Below are 21,900 nucleotides of genomic sequence, written 5' to 3'. Positions count from 1 at the left end.
GGGAGAATATATAAATACCCTTTTCTTGGCCATTTGGCCAAGATCAAAGTGTACTATCTGTTCTGGTAGATATTGCAAGCAAAGATCCCCATTTCCACTTCACTCCTCACATTAAAAATCGGTCCTGTGCCTAATTTGTTCGATAGGGGAACACATAAATAGAAACCTTACATATAAGACCTTGGTCAATATAGGGGCAACCCTTCATACCAATTGTGACAATCCAGCCCCCCTTCAACCCGGGGAATTGGTCCTCATTTCCCCTTAACTCCTCACATCAAAAATCGGCTTGTGCCTATATTGCTAAGTGGGGGAGAAAATAAATACTCTTTCCTTGGCCTTTTTGCCAAGATCAAAGTGTACTATCTGTTCCGGTAGATATTGCAAGCAAAGATCATATGTCTGAGCAAGCCAACATATAAGACCTTGGTCACTGTAGGGACAACCCTTCATACCAATTGTCACTATCCAGCTCTCCTACCCCCGAGGAATTGGTCCCCATTTCCCCTTTACTCCTCAGCTAAAAAATCGGCCTGGTGCCTAATTTGCTCATTGGAGGAGCAAATAAATACCCTTTTCTTGGCCATTTGGTAAAGATCAAAGTGTAGTATCTGTTCCGGCAGATACTGCAAGCAAAGACCATATGTGGGGGCAACTCCACATATAAGACCTTGGTCAATGTAGGGGCAACCCTTCATACCAATTGTCACTATCCAGCTCCCCTACTCCCCGGGGAGTGTGTCTCCATTTCCCCTTCACTCCTCACATTAAAAATCGGCCTTGTGCCTAATTAGCTCGGTGGGGGGCATATAAATACCCTTTTCTTGGCCTTTTGGCCAAGATCAAAGTGTACTATCTGTTCTGGTACATACTGCAAGCCAAGATCATATGTGGAGCAAGCCCACATATAAGACCTTAGTCAATGTAGGGACAACCCTTCATACCAATTGTCACTATCTATCTCCCCTACTCCCAGCGGATTGGCCCCCATTTCCCGTTTACTCCTGTCATTAAAAATCGACCTTGTGCCTAATTTGCTCGGTGGGGGAAAACATAAATACAAACCTTACATATAAGACCTTGGCCAATGTAGGGGCATCCGTTCATACAAATTGTCACTATCCAGCTCTCCTAATCCCCGGGGAGTTGGTCGCCATTTCCTCTTTACTCCTCACCTTAAAAATCGGCATTGTGCCTAATTTGCTCGGTGGGGGAGCAAATAAATACCAATCCCACATATAAGACCTTGGTCAATGTAGGGGCAACTCTTCATACCAATTGTCACTGTCCAGCTTCCCTACTCCCCGGGTAGTGTGTCCCCATTTCCCCTTCACTCATCACAGTAAAAATCGGCCTTGTGCCTAATTTGCTCGGTGTGGGAGCAATTAAATATGCTTTTCTTGGCCTTTTGGCCAAGATAAAAGTGTAGTATCTGTTCTTACTATATGCTATACTTACGTTTGTAACTTTGTGATATGAAGTGGGGGAATCAATTTTCTGTATTAATTTAAAGTAAAATGATCACCCACTTTACAACCAGTACGTCTCAAAGCCATTCAATCATATTCCAGATCATTCAAGTTGTTTTTTTAAGGATTCCAGATTTTTTAAGCGTCCATTCATTACACGAGGGCACGCGACTAATGGCTATCGGCCTTGTTCAATCTATGTGCTAAATAACAAAATTTATGACCCCATATAATCATTATTTTCCTTAACAAAACTTTTCCTCTGATGAGGTGTGCCATTAAAAATAGTCTAAGTAAAAAACTTTAATGTGTATAACTTAAAATTTCTCATATATATTATCTCTCTGTCCCTCTCTCTCTCTCTATCTATCTATCTATCTATATGTATGTATATATATATAACTACTAAATTTACATAAAATTAATATACGAAAGTATAAATTTATGCGTAAACTTTACGTATTTATTTAAAAGTGCTCAATACATAGGTAGAACTAGTTAGTAAGTTATAAAATATATATGGCGATTAATCTACACTGAATATTCCGCGTTTCATTCAATCTAGGATTCTTTAGGCTTATGCGCGAATTATGTGATTGTTTGTTGTTTTTATATACGCATCTTCTATTGAAATTTTAGTATGCTAATCAGCTTTCTAGTTTTAATCGCACCCTTCCTATCAGCCAATGAGCATACACTTATCGGGCAATGGCCTATTAGACCTCTGGTTGACCTGTTCATTTGTGTGTGCTCTATTTAGCCTGGATATCTAGTTTCTTGATCTGTTTTAAATCTAGGTTAGTTTTTTTTAGTTTATATATAAATAAATATATATATATATATATATATGTACATACATATATGCACATATATATACATATATATACATACATATATGTGTGATCGTTTATTTATATTTATGTTTATTTAATTCATTTATTTGTTTATTTTCTATTGCTTTTGTTAGTTTAAAAATCTATTTTGTATCGCTATCCTAGAGTAATCTTGTGCGCACAGTTGTTTGCTATTATATAAATTTTATTATCGCATAGTAATATATGTGTGTATTCGTACGTAAAATAACACGTAAGGTCACATTTTATATAATTAATTCTTTCATGTCCGACAGTATGATCTACTTTAATTATACAGACACACACACAGACGCGCATGCGCATACCGTGTTCTATGACAAAGACATACAGGCGGGCAGAGATATAAAAGACAAGAAAATCAAACCAGATATTGAAATATGGAACAAGCCCGAAAGAACTGCGCTCGTTCTCGACGTCACAGTCCCAATTGATTTTGGTCTTAAACGGGAAAAGAAAACAAAATATCAAGACCTACAAAATGATTTAAAAGGACATGGTCTCTGAAAAAATAAATATTATACCGATTGTGATAGAAGCAACTGGCTCATGAAAAAAGAATCTTCAGAAGCAATACTTAGGAGCAATACCTGGAAGATCAAGCTATGACGAAATACAAATAGAAGCCATAAAGGGTACAGCATATTTTCTTAAACAAGCCCTCGAGTATAAATTTAAGTCAAAATAGAATCAAGTGTTAGTTCCAGGAGGGATCCCCTTGATCTCTTAAAACTTACTGAAGATATATATATATATATATATATATATATATATATATATATATATATACTTTTTTAACAAAAACCAAGACTTCAAGAAATGGGTTGATAGCAATAAAAAGTGTATTTCATTGTTAGTTACAATTGTTTCAAGACCATTTCGAAAATTCAAACAATATGTCGTTTGAAGATTTTCACAAGAACAGCCTTTCCTCAGACTTATTAAATAAAAAAAAAACAATGAAACATTAAGGAAAAGAAACATTTCCATTATGAGAAAAAGAAAACAAGCGGGGGCAGTTTACCTCTGTCGCATCCTTTGTAAAGTATATTTTTGGAGATTTATATATCCACGTGGTTTCGTATCTTTATATAAAAAATCAAACTAAATACCCTTTTAAAAATTTATATATCTACTTATTTTTGTATCTTTATTTAAAAAAACGAATTTCAAACTAAATATAAAACGATATTATACCTAATTACCTATGCCCATTAAATATGATTTATTAATAATATTTATCGATATCTTAAATTAGATATCTATATTTCTTAATTTAATTAACCTTATTTTTAAAAACATTTATTTTTTAATTTTTCTTTTTTTCTTAATTTCCTCTTTTTCCATTTTTAATTTTTAATTTTATTATTTTTTAGATCGGACTAATCAACTAGCTTTGATCGTTACGAAATCACGTAAGTTTCGTATCGGGAATGGTCTCTGTTTATTTACAAAATTATCTGCATGCTCATTTATGCGAGTTAGGGCAGGTATTCAATAAGGAAATAAATCTAAACATTACTTTATATTTAGTTCATTTTCATTCTTCATTTAAAAATAAAGATCTCGATCTATTTATCTTTTTTTTAAATTTTATGTTTATTATTACACACACACACATACACACACACACATACACACATATATATATTTATATATATATATATATATATATATGCATATTTATATATTTTTTGCGGGGTACAAAATTTTATTATGGCTATGTAAAGACTAAATTTAAACTTTGATTTTAGCTTCGAAACCGGTCAGCTGACACATCAGTTTTATTTTTTAATTTCACAATCTAAAATAATGTTTTCGAACAAGTTCAAATTTAGTCTTTACAAAGCCATAATATATATATATATATATATATATATATATGCACATATATATATACACCTATTTTCCTTCTAATAAGCATCTTCATTCTTTTCTTCCTTTTCCTTTTTTTTCCTTTTTCTTTGTTTTCCTGTTATGATTTATGATTATTGGATAGTTTAGAAGTAGATGGGAGATAATTCTGTAAGTCTGGAATCTAAAAAAAAATAATTTAAGTTATAAGATACCAAAATTAGAATAATTATTCCTAACGATAAAGGGGAAATAACCAGGGTCGTTCGGTGTGTCTAGTATAGTAAATCCCTGATATTCATTTGTGATTTATTTAATAATTCAACGGAACCAATTAGAACTAAGCTAATTTATTAAAAATATAAGTTTTAACGGCACATCTTAACCATGATATCATACATTAACCTACGTTTGCTAACAAACCATAATTTGCTGAGGTTATGCATGGCTTAAATACAAAATAATGTTTCAGAAATTAAGTTCTAAAATATTTATCTGATAGTTCTAAAATTCTTATTCGATAGTAATACAGGTCCCATTAATAAGTATTCTAATAGTAAAACTAATTTTTAGCCCTAATTACATTTTACTTCAATGAAAATGGGGGTTAACCTTGTTTTTTTTTATTAAAACGGTTATAAATATATTAATATCTAAAAGCTATAATTTTTCAGGTTTTACTGGTCCGAAAACAGTAAGAATTAATTCCAATTACTTTTTATTTGTCTTGAAATTTGCTATCAACATGACTAAAAAGTGGTACCAGTTTCGAGACAGTATTGCTAATCCTTGTTAATCCTTATTATAAATCTAAATTTATTATCTAGTAATCCGTGGTTGTTATTTCTAAAATATGTTTATAATGTAGAATGTTGGGGTCCAGATTTGCTTGCTTGATTTGAATCAATCATTACAACTAATTTACATCATTCTTAGCTATTTAACGCTATATAAACGTTGGCTCTGCACCTAAGAACCTTTATTTTTTCCAGAATGTGTTTCCTTTCTTTTCCTTTCTCTTCCTTTTCTTTTTTATTTTTGTATCTCAGCTACATTTAAGACGCGATAGCAAAATCTATTCCTGTGAAGACATCCCTGTATAGCATCCAGCCTTTTATTTAATATTCTTTCTTTAGAATTGACTATGTAGAAGGCTTCCAATAAACACAGATTGCACCTTTTTAATTTCCCAGGTCTATACTTACACCCCTATCTACTATTGACCATTTCAATTCAAAATCGTTTTTTGTTTCTATGAAGTTCCCTGACCAAATCAGCTAATGCAGTTGTATTCCTCTTTTTATTTCTAATTATAATTCTTGTATCACCCCCCTTCTATCATAAACACCTCTATTAGTTTCCATCTCAGGTTCATTTTTGAAGGATGCAATATGGTTTCTGTATCTTTCCTTAAACGCGCACCCGTGGCCCCAAGATATACCTTCTTAATATTATCGGTCTTAATTTCACATGTGTACACTATTCCTGATTTAACCATTTACCATCCAACGGACAGTTGCCAGGTATTCTGCAGTTACAATTTCTCTCTAAGACCAGTTCATCAGATACTGACTCGTTATTATTAATTATTCTGCTTATTTTCCTTTTATTAGCGCTTATTATAGTGTTAGCTAAGTTGGCTGAGGTAGAGAAAGATAGTTTTAGCGAGTGCCTGTTAATTATTTTGCTTAATATATTCTCAGGTGGGATATTTTTATCAATTATTCTGTAAAATTCCCTAGGTATATCATTTTGGATATGCACGATAAACGGCGGATTAAACCAAACCTTTTTCTTGCAGCTGTTACTCTTATTAATATTACCTCCTCATTATTACCCGTATCACTGCTAATATTACTCTCAGTGTTTACACCCCTTTTATCCTAATTAATGTAACCTTTTTAATCCTCGGTTTCTTTCTTGCTCTCATTGCGATGCTGTTAGGTGTGTTATTCTTATTGTTTGCACTCCTCTTGTATTCCATTTTGCCATGGTATCCCGATCTAAGAAGAGCTCCATTGTTCTTATCAAAAAAAGTATCATTCTTAGAAAGCTCATACACTCTTTTAAAAATGCTAGGGTTAAGAGCGTTCTCCATACACTTAGGATGATTCGATTGATAATCAATATAGAATATTTTTGGTTAGGTTTGTGATAGGGGTCATACGGGTTATCACTTAGACTAAGAGTAATGTCTAAAAAGTTTACATTTTTGTAATTGATGTCTATTTTTATTTTTAATCCCATTTCTTTAAAAAATACTGATATTTCAATATTTCAGTAATACGATCGCTGGAATTTACTATAAAGAGTACGTCATCCCTATATACCCCCCATTAAAACCAGGTATTTTTTTTTGTTTAACTCCCTTAGTAAGTACAATCCTACCAAGTCGGTAAACGCCGAATCCGTTACCCATCGTGATATCAAAATGGGCATCTCTATATTTTCTTGTCCACAGTTCCCCATTATATATGGTTAAGATTTTCTGTGTATTTTCATAATTTCAATTTCTACTTAGTCACTTCCGTTTCCTCTTCAGCTAGTTTAAGTGCTTTCTCGAATATTATAGGGGAAATTGAAGGGTAATACGCATCTATGTCAAACATAATAAATTTACTTTTTTTGATTTTTCGGGGACACTTCAAACAACTTAATTACTTCACTCGTAAAAGTCCAGAGTTTATATTTAATTTTGGATTTTAAGGTTGGTATAATTCTGTCTAATATCTTTTTACTGATATTACCTGTGTCAGATGCACACTGTTCAATTAGTCTAATACTGCGTTTATTATTGAAATCCGGTTTGTGGTCCTTAAATAAAACCAGAGGGTTAAGTGGAGAATAAACTTCTAATTTATCCTGAATATCCATTTTCTCACAGATTTTCACTGTTAACAAGTTAATGCTATTGAGAGCTTCTTCAGTTACCTATATTATAGAGATTGTTATATGTTTGAAAATTGATACTGTAAATGTTCATAGTTTTATCTGCTGGAACCATAAGTTTAGGATTGTCCACTATTTTTTGAAAGTCGTATTAATGTTTCTTAGCTAAGGGTTTAAATACTAATCCTTTTCTTAACTTTTGAATTCTTTACCATATTTATTAAGTCCAGTTCGAAAAGTTCTAAGGATTGCAACTGTGGTGGGCATATTCTGGTTTTTATCTGGTAAAGTTTACTATAGTTCATGCTGTTTTCCTCCGTATGATTTTCATTCAAACCATTAATCGAAATGGCAGCGTTGTTATTATCCTCTGCATTTTACATGGTGTGGTGATACACCTTCCATATCATTCTTTTGGTAAACTATTTAACCGCTTTGATCATTTGTGTATTGCTTGTGTCCTGGAATTACTATATTCTTTGGGAAGAAAGTGATTTTCTTTTTTGAGAACATATTGTTTTTATTGGTGTATGTTATAAATATTATTGGTGTATGTTATATATATATATATATATATATATATATATATATATGTATAAAGAAATTTGATCCCACTGTTGAATCAAATTTCAATATTCATATATATATATATATATATATATATATATATATATATATATATATATATATATATATAATTACATCCAATCCCACTGTCGGATATGAAAGAATTAATTAGACAAAATGATGCCTTGCGCGTTATTTTATGTACTTATATTTACATTTCGAATATTTATACATAACAATACGATAATCAAATTAAAAAGCAGGGCTTTAAATTCGATTTTTACTCTGGTTAATATGTGGTCCATTTTAGTTCTATTATCTAAAAAGATAGAGGATTATAAACTTTCATAATACAGATTCACAGGATTTGATAATGTTTCTATATCATATCATAGGTCGCATTTAGAACTGCACAAGGTTTTTTTAATCAAGAAGATGGCATGTCTCACTAATGACAACAAATGTAGTTACTGCCATACAGAATTGGAAAGTGTGAGTCATCTAGTATCAAGTTGTAAGGTTGTTTTAGGGGATGGCTACTACACAACGAGACATGATGGAGTGTGTAAGTACATCCACTGGAATATCTGTAAAAATTTAAACATCCAATGTAACAGCAAATGCTGGGAACATCCACCTGAAAGAACAGTAGTAAATGACTTATATCCCATACATTACGACCTCGTAATCCCTACAGCCACCTACCTTGAAAATGCTGCTGGTAAACCTGACATGGTTATATGGAATAAGCCTGGGAGAGTTGCAACCTTGGTTGCAGTGAGTGTCTCTAATGACCCAGGTCTGGACAGAGCTGGACTATCTAGGTCTCGTGTATGGTATGAAAAGAAACTGAAATCTTTAAGTGATATCGATTATACCAGTTATTATAGGTGCTACAGGGCTTATGAAGAAGAACCTGAAGCCCTACTTAAATAATATTCCTGGTGAAACAAGTGCAAAAGAGATCCAGACAATTGCACATAAGGGAACAAGGACGATACTAAAAAGAGCTCTCAGTTAGTTTAAAAAAGAACTCAGGGTAATGTTGGTCGCTGCTTTGGGTGCCCGATACACAGTGTTACAATCTTCTCAGGAAGACCATTTTTTTAAGTTGTAATACTACAGTTCTACAGCTAGAAATTTCACAGAACTATACTTTGTATTGTAGTGGAAATAACGACTATGTAGATATACGGAATAATTATTTATGAATAAATTATTTATCTAATGATATCTTTCAAATTATGATATACAAATGTTGACAGTAAACATTACAGTTCAAAAACTATATTGGATCTGACATCTGTATTATATTAACTAAATTCATCATCATCATATCGCACGAATCCAACGATTCTCTTCTTAACATTACTTTCCACCATTATTTTTTAAAAATAATTCTTTCTATAGCGATATCGGATGCATACGGGAGGGACCATGAGAAGGACGCAACGTCAAAAATGAGGGATATCATCGTGGAACGAACTTTAAGCATTTAGATTCTAGTTCGTGTGGTTAACCACTTGACCACCGTAACCTGCCATGAAGTAATCAAATTAAATATAATCACTCATCTACAGCGATCTTTTCTTCTAATTAAAACACGTCATTTCTACTTGCAGTAAATTCCCACAGTTAACTCATATCAGATACCATTTCAATTCAAATCACTATCTTTAGAATACAACCTTCCTCGTTGATTGCTAGATTCTACTATAAAATTTAATTAAATCTGAAAGTTTTCTCAGACGATACTCAAATATGCGCAATTAGATTCTTAGATTTATGTCTTCAGCGTTTTGATAAATTCGTATTTCGATTAAATTATTTTCATATTTACTGGATTAATATTCTGAACATGCCAATAAAAAATATTATTCTATTTGTGCAAAATTCGCAATGCAGTACAATAATTTCTATTTGTAATCACATAAAAACATGTTTTTAAATATGCCACACTCAAAACAAAACAATAAAAAGATACGAGGAAATTCACGAATTACTTTAGCAAAATGCGATTGCAAATTACGTGTTTGTTTTGGCTTCAAATGTAATTAAATATTAAGAATAAAATGCATGTATTGTTATCATTTTACTTGACGTGCAAATGTGGATTATGAATTTTTAAATTCTATAAATTCATGAATAAAACACGTTCAGTTTCTGATTAAAAACATAAGGGAAATAATTACAACGATTCAATAAAAACAAACGCACGCAATTCGTTTTATATAATTTAAACAATATAAAATTAATACATTATTATTTTCATCTTTGTTTCTGATTCGAATGTACATTGCGCTCAAATGAATAAAGATGGCAGGTTGGAAATTGCCGGTATGCTAGAACAGATATATTAATTTATCATAAGTGTACTATTCCAGGTTCGTTGGGTAGGTCATATATGATGCATGCCTGATTCAAAGCTCCTAATACAAGTCCATTACGGTGACCTGTTCAAAGAAAAAAGGCCCTCAGAAGGGCAGCGAAAACAAAGACAATCTGAAAGTTTCCGTCAAACAGTTCGATTTGTATTCTTACTCGTGGGATAAACTAACCCAAGACAGGTGTTCCTGGTGTTCCGCAACTCACAAAGGGGCTGCAATTGCTGTATCTGCACACAATGAATAACGCAAGAGAAAATGTAACTTTAAAAAAGACAGAGCAGTCATCATCTCGGATACAGAATTATCCCACCGGTATTCAATATGCGGGAAATACTCCAGAGCTTGAATTGATCTAACAAGGAATCTTTGAACGCAAAGAAAAAAAAATTACATGGTCAGGGCCCGTTCGCAAATACTGGATGAAAATTATTCGAAAAGGAATAGGGGTAAACGAAAAAGGAAAGCATAGTGTGTCTACTAGTTGATTGGATGACGAGTTTAGAGGGTTTTTTTTTTTAATAAAGTTATGTGATAATTAAATTGATTGACTTACCGAGGGTGGCTCGGTGGGAATGGAAAGACACTCATGGCTGTGAGCGGCCCGGCCTGGTGTTTGTTAATGAAGAAAATAGGAGGTCTATTCCTTATAGCTTAAATAGACATTCCAGTCTCGTTTGAATCTCGCTGAACGAGAGATTGAGACTATAAAAAGAGTCACCTTTGTAGGCTTGTTGTTGTTGTAGTTTGTTCTTGTCATTGCTAGAAATCTATCAGATCGGTACGACAACTGTTAACAGCGCGTTATATTTACAAGAATACGTTTGCTTGTAAGCAACGAGGTAATTTTTCGTTGCAAGCTAAACGTCTTTTCTTTCCCTCCCCCACTCGTGGTTAGGAAATATCGACAGTTAGTTTAAGCGCGTAAAACGCGCTCAACTTGTCATTGCATTTTTATTTTTTTAACAGCAATTGCGGTCGTAACTTTAAATAAATTTTTAAATTTCTAAATATTCCAAATTCTATAAGAGAGCCGCTTAGAATGGGTTAAGAGCAACAGAAAAATAGAAAAGACCAATCCCACTGCGCAATGAGACGTCATAGCAGAGATAAAAGACGCACGTATTTCAAGAAGCACGTAATCGAGACAGGTTCGCAACGTAAAAGATTCGAGGCGTGTTTGAGATACGAGCGATCGGAAAAGGACGTGTGCAAGACAGAAGAGACCTAGATAGAACGTGATCGAAATAGGGTGGAGCGTAAAATGACGTATTTAAGACACAGGTTCAGAAATATGACGCGTTTGGAGCCGAGATGAAAAGTCACACGAGGCCGACAAAGAAAAAAATGAACTGTTTAAATATTTAGGAAAATTAAATGTTGAACATATCGCATATGAAGGATTTTGTTTAGAAAATATGAGTTTTTCTGTCTTATGTTTCTTGTGGCGGAGGAAACAGCGTGTTAGGTTCGTTAAAATGTGACGGGACCTTTAAAACGTGTACAATACATCTCTATATGATACAATTTCATAAAATTCACTGCACTGCTAACTTTGACATAGTCAAATAACTATAACTAATAACTAAGACAAAATAAGATCTGAGTAGATCATTAATTACCTGACAAAAGTATGTAGTCTATTTGAAATGCATTAAGTTTTAATAAATTAACCATCGATATACATCTCCTTTCTCTTGATAAATGTTACCTAAATAAATTACCAATTTGCTACGAGTAACAATTTTACGAATGTTCACTGAATTCACTTTCTCAGACAAGACCAAAGAAACCCAACATCCTTTCAGTGCCCTAAAACCAGAACTTTCGTCTCTCTTTAAGTCACAATAGGGAAGAAATTCCAGAGTAATCAAACACTTGTTCGGACGATCCCTCTCTTTCACTGCCAAACCTCATTGATCAGATGTTCGAATTTCAAAAGCTTAGTAGCCTTTGACCGGTACTGTCTCTGCTGAATCCTTATATCTGTTGACACTGTTTAGTCTCTAATATAACCATCTGGACGTGATGCAAGATTATACTCTTAACCAATTTCTGTAAAGTGGACATTTTGTCGTTTCGACCAGGTTGTTTGCCGCAACTCAAGAGAGTTACTCCACGAACGAATATATTCAGATTAGCTAAGTCGCCCGGGCCCTGGCAACCAGCTGAAAAAATGGTTACACACCATCAAAGCCGACGTCGAACCTATCTTTGGTCAACAGGTCTATTCTGTTCGCCACTACTACACACAAAACTGGCTGCTTATAACTAGCATGCCCACTGCGCCCGCGATGCGTTGTCTGAGTTCACTTAGAACGTTCTATAAAGGGAGACTTCTTACTCAATCCTGGGTGAATGCCGACAAAATAAAAAAATAATAATCAAGTTGAATAACATTTAAAATTACACCTGTCTTCAGCAGTTACGATCACGCGGCATCTCAGGTAGGCGATATTTTGTTTAAAATTTTTATTTAATAGATACATAAGTTTTATTTATAAGTACACACATAATTAAAGCTAGATTTACGAATAATATATATATAAAAACAACTAGTAAGTAATATAAAATATTCTTTTCTATAAAAGGGATAACAATATTTGGTGTATTTCAGATATAATTATATAATTTTACATATACTGCAATTGCTTTAAATCCTCCATATAGAATATAATCTGACGTTAATATTGCTAAAATGGTTACAACAAAAGCTCCCACAATTGGATGAAACGAATTGGCAAACTTATGTCAAATTGAAGAACAAACAAATGCTTTTTAAAATTAAGTAAATCTATAAACATACACGTAAAAGAAACTTCAAGGTGCAGAGATATTGATCAACGGCAAGCAACACCTGTGAGGAAGCACATAATCACATCTGTATTTGTGCTGTAAGCAATGAATACTTAGAAATACAATTCAACGGTTTTATTGAGCATACAGTGAGATATGATGTATGCACCTGTACATATGCTACGTTAACAAACACTAAATATTTGAGACCCGCACACATCGACATATGATCTAGTAAATCATTAATTGATTTTGTGCATCAATTAAACATTTCTATCAGGAAAGTTAATAAAGTAAACACATTTTTCGATCAAAGGTAATAAGCTTGTATCATGTATAGCTCTTTATTTTTCATACCAATCAGATTGACCACCATGTTAGTTTTCAAAGTACAATTTTATGTATTTCTCATCCGTTCTGAGTAAAACGGGCTTGTCTATTTTTCTGTTCGTCAACACGTAAATGCATTATTGTTTAAACACATCCAAGAATATTGCAGGTATCAATAATCACAACAAATGCAGGTTCTGCCATACAGAATCGGAAAGTGTGCGCCATCTGGTATCAAGTTGCAAGGCCCTTTGAGGAGTGGTTACTACACAGCGAGACATGATAGAGTATGTAAGTATCTCCACTAGACTATCTGTAACAAAAATTAACCATCAAGTGTAGCAGCAAGTCTTGGGAACATCAACCTGAAAGAACAGTTGGAGATGACTTATATACCATATATTACGACCTTGTAACTCTCGCCTTGAAAATGCTGCTGGTAAACCTGACATATTTATATGGAATAAGTCAGCGAGTGCTGGGACCTTCGTTGAAGTGATGGAGGTCTGAACAGAGCTAAACGAGAGAATCAAGGTGTCATGTATGATATGACTAGAAACTGGAATCTTAGAGAGATATCAATCATACCAGTTATTATAGGTGCCACACGGCTTATGAAGAAAAACCGCTAGTCTTACCTAACAAATAATCCTGGTGAACCAAGCGCAAAAGAGATCCAGACTATTGCACTTAAGGGAACAATGGCGATACTAAAAAGAGCTCTCGGTTGGTTTAAATAAAAAGCAGGGCAATGTTGGCAGCTGGTTGTGCTGCCCCATACCAAATGTTACTGTCTTTGAAGGAAGAAAATAAAATTGAAAAATAATAGATTTTGATTGTTGTTAGCTTATTTGGCTGTAATTCTCTGCATCTACTTTTTTCTAGAATTATCTATTTATTACTATGTTCGGCAACTATTACTCTGAATTAATCATTCATTTAAAAGAATGTATAAACATTAACACCAAAGAAAATCTATTATAACACAGAAAGTTGCATTTTTATAATCTGTAAACTTTTTATTACATAAGCACCATTCCAATTAGATTGTGTTAACTAAAAAGATAAAAGATAAAAAAAATTTTTTTTTTTTTAATTACAAATGTAGAAAGAAATTTTCAATGTTTGTAAAATCAAAATAATTTTAGAAACTTAATAACGCATTAATTCTTTCAAAAATGTCAATAATTCATTAACTTTGAAAATCTAACACAAAAACAAATGATAATAGTTGATAAGCTTAAAGTGATTTCAGTTCCATAAGGGAGCGAGTATAAAAAGTTACTGAAAGACTATAGGAATCTAGTAAGATACATAAATGCATTGCGGAATATTTTCAAACAAACATATAAAACTATTTTAAATAGTATAAGAATATAAAACATTATTGAGAGATTGAAATATATATCTTGAAATTTTGCGCATCATAATAATTTTAGGGGAAAATATAATATCCTTTTTTTTTTATTTACATCCGCTAACGCATTGCCAAACATTCAGCGAAAACTACATACCATTTTTCTCATATACCAGACAAGTTTTTTCGACTTTCAACATAAAACGTTATTACATGCTAGCTGCAACAGTTAATTGTTTACTAATGTTTTCTTTTGTCTCATAATTTTGAAAAAATATGTTTCAACTCAAACGCTTAGAAAGATATGCACATTATTTCATAAAATATGAATCGCGCAAAGTCATTTATAATTTAGAATTAAGAAAACGCTGAAAATTATCTGAAGCTGTTTTTGCCATTGCATTTATGACTTTCGATTAGTAAAACTAAAAAAAGAACCCGGATAAATTATGTCGAATTGTTAGACTGGACTCAGTGTTCGTTTATTAACAAATAATACAAACCAGGGTTGCTCTTTTGTCCACCCTTATGGTAGGTCCATAATTGTTGAAGTGACTTCACTTTCCTATGCAACTTTAATACTACCATTAATATTATAAAACGAGTTGCATATGCCTTTGCATTCTAATATTTTTCAGGAGCATAGAAAACGGTGATGACCAAGTAGAAAAGTAAATCCTGAAGCACAAAAAAAGTTGTTTATTTCGATGGTAGCACTCACATCTTCGAAGATATTCACGTTCTGAATATAAAGAGAAGATTTTAGATTTCGAACGACATTGTGTATTATAGGACTTGGATACTTCTAAGAGTTACTAAAGAAATTAATTTAAAGAAATGGACTAGTTCGGTTATATGTAATCAATACATGAGACGAACTTAGCTGGACCGTCAGTAAGAATCAGTGAAAACGCGGAAGCCGTCCTCAAGAGAAGAAAGCACTTGACTGCGAGACAATGTAAGGACTAGAGGCAGAAAGCCTTGTAACTATCTGGGGGAAACACCTTTCTGCGAAAATAAGATTAAACGAGGAAAAGCCAAAAAAAGTTCTATCGTTATTGCTCCACAGTGTAATGTTTTCTTGCAGTGTCTGAGAGATGAAAAGAGCAATAACTGTAGGTTATTAAACGGCCATTTTGTGCTTACGTGTCATATTTATTGAACGCATCCCGACAAAATGACTGTTACATCGTCCAATATTATGTAAACTTTGTTTGAATGTATCTGAACACGCATAGAAACACACCAACAACGAGCATATATATATATATATATATATATATATATATATATATATATATATGTATATATATATATATAGATGTATATACATATATGTATATATATATATATATATATATATATATATATATATATATATATACAGTCGTGGTCAAAATCATAAGACCACTTCAGAAAGTAAGCGTTTATTCATATTATCGAATTCTTAATCAAGCAAATTGTTGAAACCATTGCCAAAAGGGAAAATATGATGGGAAAAAATGAAATCTACTTCATTCGAAACCTTAACTCTGATCTAATAATTATTTTTAAAAAACAAATATTTTCACCTGGTCAAAATGATAAGACAACTGATAATTATCTAAAAAGGGTCTCAGTATTTAGTATAGCCTCCATTATTACAAATTACTTCAAAGATTCTCTTCGGCATGCTTGCGACTAAGTTTTTTTATCATTTGCGAAGAAATGTTGTCCCATGTACTGAAAAACGAATCAGAAAGTTCCTTTATCGAATCATACTGGGTTCCATCCTTGAACACTTCTTTTTCCTCCATCCCCAAAGATTTTCAATGGGATTGAGGTTCGAGAAACATGCTGGATGATCTATATTATTTGAAGAAAAGTATTTTCGTGCTTGTCGGGAAGTGTGTATCGCAGCGTTTACTTGCTGGTAAATCAAATTTCTTCCACACAGACGTAGACCTTCAGTCCTCATAGAAGCATTTTCAAGCATTGAAATGTACTTCAATGATGTTTGCCGGCCTTTCACTACTTGCAACTTTAGGGTCCCAGCTGACGAGAAAGCACCCCAGATTAGTAAATACACTCCTCCACTATGCCGAGTTGAAAACGTCTCTCTGGGCAAATTTTTATCATGCCAATAATGTTGATATCCATCTGGACAATCTTGATTAAACGTTTTCTGCTCGGAGAAAATTACATTTTACAACTTCTCTTCATCCCAAGTCTGGTATTTGGCGGCATATTTAAGTCGGTTAGTTTCGTGCTGTTCAAGAAGACGTGGTTTCTGCAGTCGCTTTAAATGATTGAAACCCTTTATTTTCAGATGCCTTCTGATGGTTTTAGGACTACATTCTGCTGCTGTTTTGCTTTTCAATCGACTTGAGTCCATACTGTTTTTTTTAACTTCTTCTGATACGGCGATCCAGTGATGGGGTTATTTTTTGGGGTCGACCTAGACTCTTTTTGTGCCCATATTGATCTGGATTTCTTTAAAAAATTGTGATGACCGTTTTGCTACGATTTACTTCGTTTGCAATGGATCTATGGGAGAGTCCACCCCTATTAAGCTCAAATATCCTTCCTCTCTCAAACTCTGATAATGGTTTCCCTTTTGCCATTTATAATGTAGTAAGATGTTTTTTTATCCACTAACAAGTAGCTTTTAGTAACATAGAAATCTTTTCGTTTTCATTTTTTCAAAACTAGCCGATTTTATTAAAGTGGTCTTATCATTTTGAACATGTTTAAATGTTCGTTTCTTTAAAATAATTATTAGATCAGGGGCAAGGTTTCGAATTAAGCAGATTTCATTTTTACCATCATATTTTCCCTTTTGGCAATGGTTTCAACCGTTTGTTTGATTAAAAATTTTATATTATGCGTAAACGCTTACTTTCTTAAGTGGTCTTATGATTTTGACATGGACTATATATATATATATATATATATATATATATATATATATATATATATATATATATACGAGCATCAGTTTACTACACGTATATTTATATGGAGTAGACGTATATGAACGTACATGAACGTGCATATATACACGCACACAAACATGTCAATAACGGGCACACACACAAACATATGGCTTAGAGAGTAAGGAGAATATAGTAAATTCAGTTCTATAAGAGGAGATTTATCGGGTTTATATAAAGCTTAACAAATTTCATTGGAGCCCTCACTTTGAGTTTTCAAATCTGTCTCCTTACCATTAATAACACACTTCACTGAATCTCCACACAGGGAAAACTCATTTCTCGTTAAATAAGAGCCTTACTCTGGTATGTTTTTTTTATATCTTGCTTGTTAATAAATAACTTATATCACTTGTCCATGCATCTAGGAAATTCAGGAGTATAATATTAACATATGCAAACAGTTTCCTGACCTAGACATTTGTATCTTCCGGGATATTGTTTACCGAACTCTCTGCTCTGCTGGCTATACTCATACATGCATTATACCTTTGTGCCTCAGTTTTGTATACATGTACCCCAGTTCTTTATTTCTGTTTAGTTTTTTTAGTTTTTCATTTTTTCAATTTTTTTTATTTTTCATTTTATTTTGCTCTTCATTTTTTTTTATTTGTCTATTTTTTATTTATTATTTATTATGCTTTTTTATTTGTCTGCCCCTTAATTTTATTTATGTATTTACTATTATTATTACAGGGTGACCCAAAAAACGGGTCCCTCTAATTAGGCCCCGTTTCTTAGTGTTTTGTCCGAATGAAATGAAACTTTGGTCACAACTAGTTTATATTCAAAACATCACACCAAAACACTAGGCTCTTTGGACTTTTTTCTCCGTTGACTCTAAAATGCCCAGAAAAACAATTGAATGCCTCTGTTATTTTTTTGGGGGGGGGGTCAGCCTGTATTATTATTATTAGTAGTAGTAGTAGTAATATATTCTTCCCCTATTATCCCACCACGCCATTCGTCCACATCCTAATTATTTTTGTCTCTTTATCCGCCTCTATCAACTTTGTTCCCCTATACTTATACCTCCGCCAAACACGTCAACCCTTTCTCCCTGTACACTTAATAACAAGGCAACCTAGGACTATTAATGCATATTATCTTATATATATATATATATATATATATATATATATATATATATCATCTTCTGAGATTTACTATTATAGCCTTACAACTACCCACCAATACCAACCTCATAATTTAACTCTTTAACTCGCCTTCTCTTTTATCACTAAGTTAAAACTCTAGTACAAGATGCCCTATGTACGCCACTCCCCAACTTTGATTAATATCCATAACATCACACTATAACCATAGTCTTCTTATAAGTAATGCTGGGATAACCGTTACTTTTGTGCAATCCTACTTAATTCATCATCATAATATTTCGCCTGAAATTATACACCGCCTCAATGTGCTCTTGTCATCTCGATTGCATCTGTCGATAAAAACCCCTGTATAACTTCTTTACATCTTAAATACAAATAAAATAGGATTACCAATATATACCTCCCTTGAGTTTTAAAATATAAAATACCTACATTATTTAAGACTATGATAGAAACCCTATACACCTTTTTACATTACACTTGATATAAGACACTTCTCCTTTATATTAGAATTCGAAATAATTCCCTCTAATAACATCAATATTTTAATTGATTTATCTCCTTCCCGATGAATCATGTTTGGATAAGGCTTCTGGGCTTGATCTTTACTCCTGATCTGAAATGGAACACATACATTAAATCCGTTGCCAAGGTCGCTGGAAAAATGGTCTGATCCTTCTATCGATCAATAGATATTTCACTGCTGATGCAATTCTCTATCTATATAAGAGCCAGGTACGTCCAAGGATGGAGTACTGTTGCCACTTTTGGGCAGGAGCTGCTAGAAAGGACTTATCCTGCCTTGATAGAGTCTAAAATAGACTTCGTAGCCTGATAAGGGATGTCCTTTTCTCTTCGCTGCAACCTCTTTCTTACATAAGAAATGTTGCGAGTTTGTCTCTGATGTATCGTTATTTTTATTGCAAGTGCTCGAATGAGCTCTAATCTATGGTCCCCCCTCCCCGAAGTTCACGACAAACACCTGTCTAGCAGAAAACACGATCACTAATTTCCCCCACTCTTTATCTGTGCCTAAACCTAAACGTATATTCCATGAACAAAGCTTCTTAGAACTGCACGCCTGTGGAATTATCTTCCGTTTGCCTGCTTTCCAGCTGACTAGAATATGGTTGTCTTCAAGTCTAACGTAAACAAGTTTTTGATGAACCGTTCCATATAAGTTAACAAATTTGCAGAATTCCCATTATTAACGATTACTATATTGTCCAATTTCTACTGTACACTCTTTAATCCTTATCCTCGAGTGGCCTATTAACCTTGATAAGTGCTGATGCCTATGTAAAAAACACACTAGACGTCGCATCCCCATTATGTTAGCATATTCTCTACTCTTCTGATGAGAAGCATTGGGCTTCGAAATACCTTGGTACAAAAAGCCCCCTCCATCCCCCAACTAAGTGTTTGTATACCTTTATTAAATAAATGAACACATCTATATTCACCAATATATATTTTTTGTGACTTCATTTTCCAGTCTTATATATATATATATATATATATATATATATATATATATATATATATATATATATATGTAAGCGTTAGTTTACCACACGTATTTTTATACAGGCAACTCGTGCATGAACGCACGTGAACGTGCATATATACACGCTCGTTATATACTACTCCACAATCACACATATTTAATTTGTTACAACTCCATTGTACAGTACCTACCTAGAGTACACGGCATTCTTAAAGTGTTATTAGTTTAGTACTGGAAAAGCTTAAGATCGCTCAACATTGTTTATTTAACAAGATCCGATGTTTCAACGAACTGTTTACGTTAGGTTAATAACTATCTTACGAAAATAAAAGCTTTTTTTTTAGTTGATAACTTATACCTTCATGTACTAAACTTTCTAATTTTCTTAAAACATCATATTCCATGTATATACATAATTATAAACTCTATGGTAAGAATCTATAAAAATATCTGACATTTTACAAATATGTACACATGCGTGTGTAACAAAAAAAAATCGCTAAAATCACGTTGTACTAAAGTTTCGAATTTCGTTTGATAGAAGACCAATAATTTAGCATATTTGTACTATTTAGATTCCCAATCGAACATTCGTTGTGAATTTACGTGTTCACGAATGTTAGACCCTACTTTTTCATATGCATTTGCTAAAAGCGAGTGATCTTTATAATACCTCTGAAATGTAAACAAAAATGTAAAACTAAATCCTTTTATTAAAATAATACGAATAGCTTAGAATCGTTCTGCTAATTATATTCTGCCAGTGGTGTTAATTTTTATGCTTTACATAGGAAATAGATCCTCTAATAAGGATTAGATTCTTTAGCGTGACTTTCATATAGAAAACGTGCTTTAAACGATTATAATTCAATATTTAACACAGGTAAAAAGATTTGGCATAGCGTGATAATTTCTTCAACGATCAGAGCTATCAGAATTAGGAAAAAAACCTTCTACTGCCAAATAAATCAATATTAAATTCGTGAAATTATGTTCCATTTCGAGTTTGATATTACGATTGCCAAACTCAAAACAATGTTGATAACAACGTCGATTACAAAAAAAAAAAAGATAAAAAGTGCTCGACTATATAAATATTTATGATAACGATATGTGGAGGAAATACTTCACATAGTTCTTTCAGAATTATTGTAGATACTATAACTCTTTCAAATCGTCATAAGTTGTAGACATGATGAGATTCAGGACGGAGCAGTTATTTACGATTATTTTGTCTTCTACTACACAAAAACACGCACACACTCATATATGTGTGTGAGAGATTATGTGTGGGATAATGTGTGTATTCATGCGTATGTATTGAATGTGTGCAACATTTTTAGAGGGTTACACTTACTGTACACATAAAACACGGATAGTAAATTTTATCTTGATCCATAATATTTTGATTGCAGAAATTCCCCTGTAATCTAAGTTATCGTATGTGGCAATATCAGATGCCACACACAAATTTATTATGTCTTAACTATTATCCATCATCTTATGTAACATTAGAATGTATTATTATTCGTTATAATAAAAATTTTACATTACATCCTAGGAAAAACATGATAACGAATGCCAAAATCTTTAGAGCAAGTAGTTACTACTTTTTACTCTTAATCTAAACCCTCATTAAACATTAAAAAGTAAACACCGGGAACTAATAAACACATTATTCATATACCGTCCTGTCCACCATAGTAACTGGCTCCTAAAATCATACACAAATTATTACCTTTCCTTTTCCCGTCATAAAAATAATATTTTAACCCTTATATAGTT

General features: G+C 32.8%; 1 pseudogene; it reads left to right on the top strand.

The window, feature by feature from the left end:
• The first annotated feature begins 1,391 nt into the window (after window positions 1–1,391).
• LOC145255976 (U2 spliceosomal RNA) lies at window positions 1,392–1,530 on the top strand (annotated as a pseudogene).
• Window positions 1,531–21,900: the final 20,370 nt, after the last annotated feature.

This window comes from Euprymna scolopes, chromosome 31 (genome assembly GCF_053919585.1).
Source record: "Euprymna scolopes isolate OS-2025 chromosome 31, ASM5391958v1, whole genome shotgun sequence".
Lineage (NCBI taxonomy): Eukaryota > Metazoa > Mollusca > Cephalopoda > Sepiida > Sepiolidae > Euprymna > Euprymna scolopes.
This window is presented reverse-complemented; position numbering and strand designations above follow the sequence as displayed.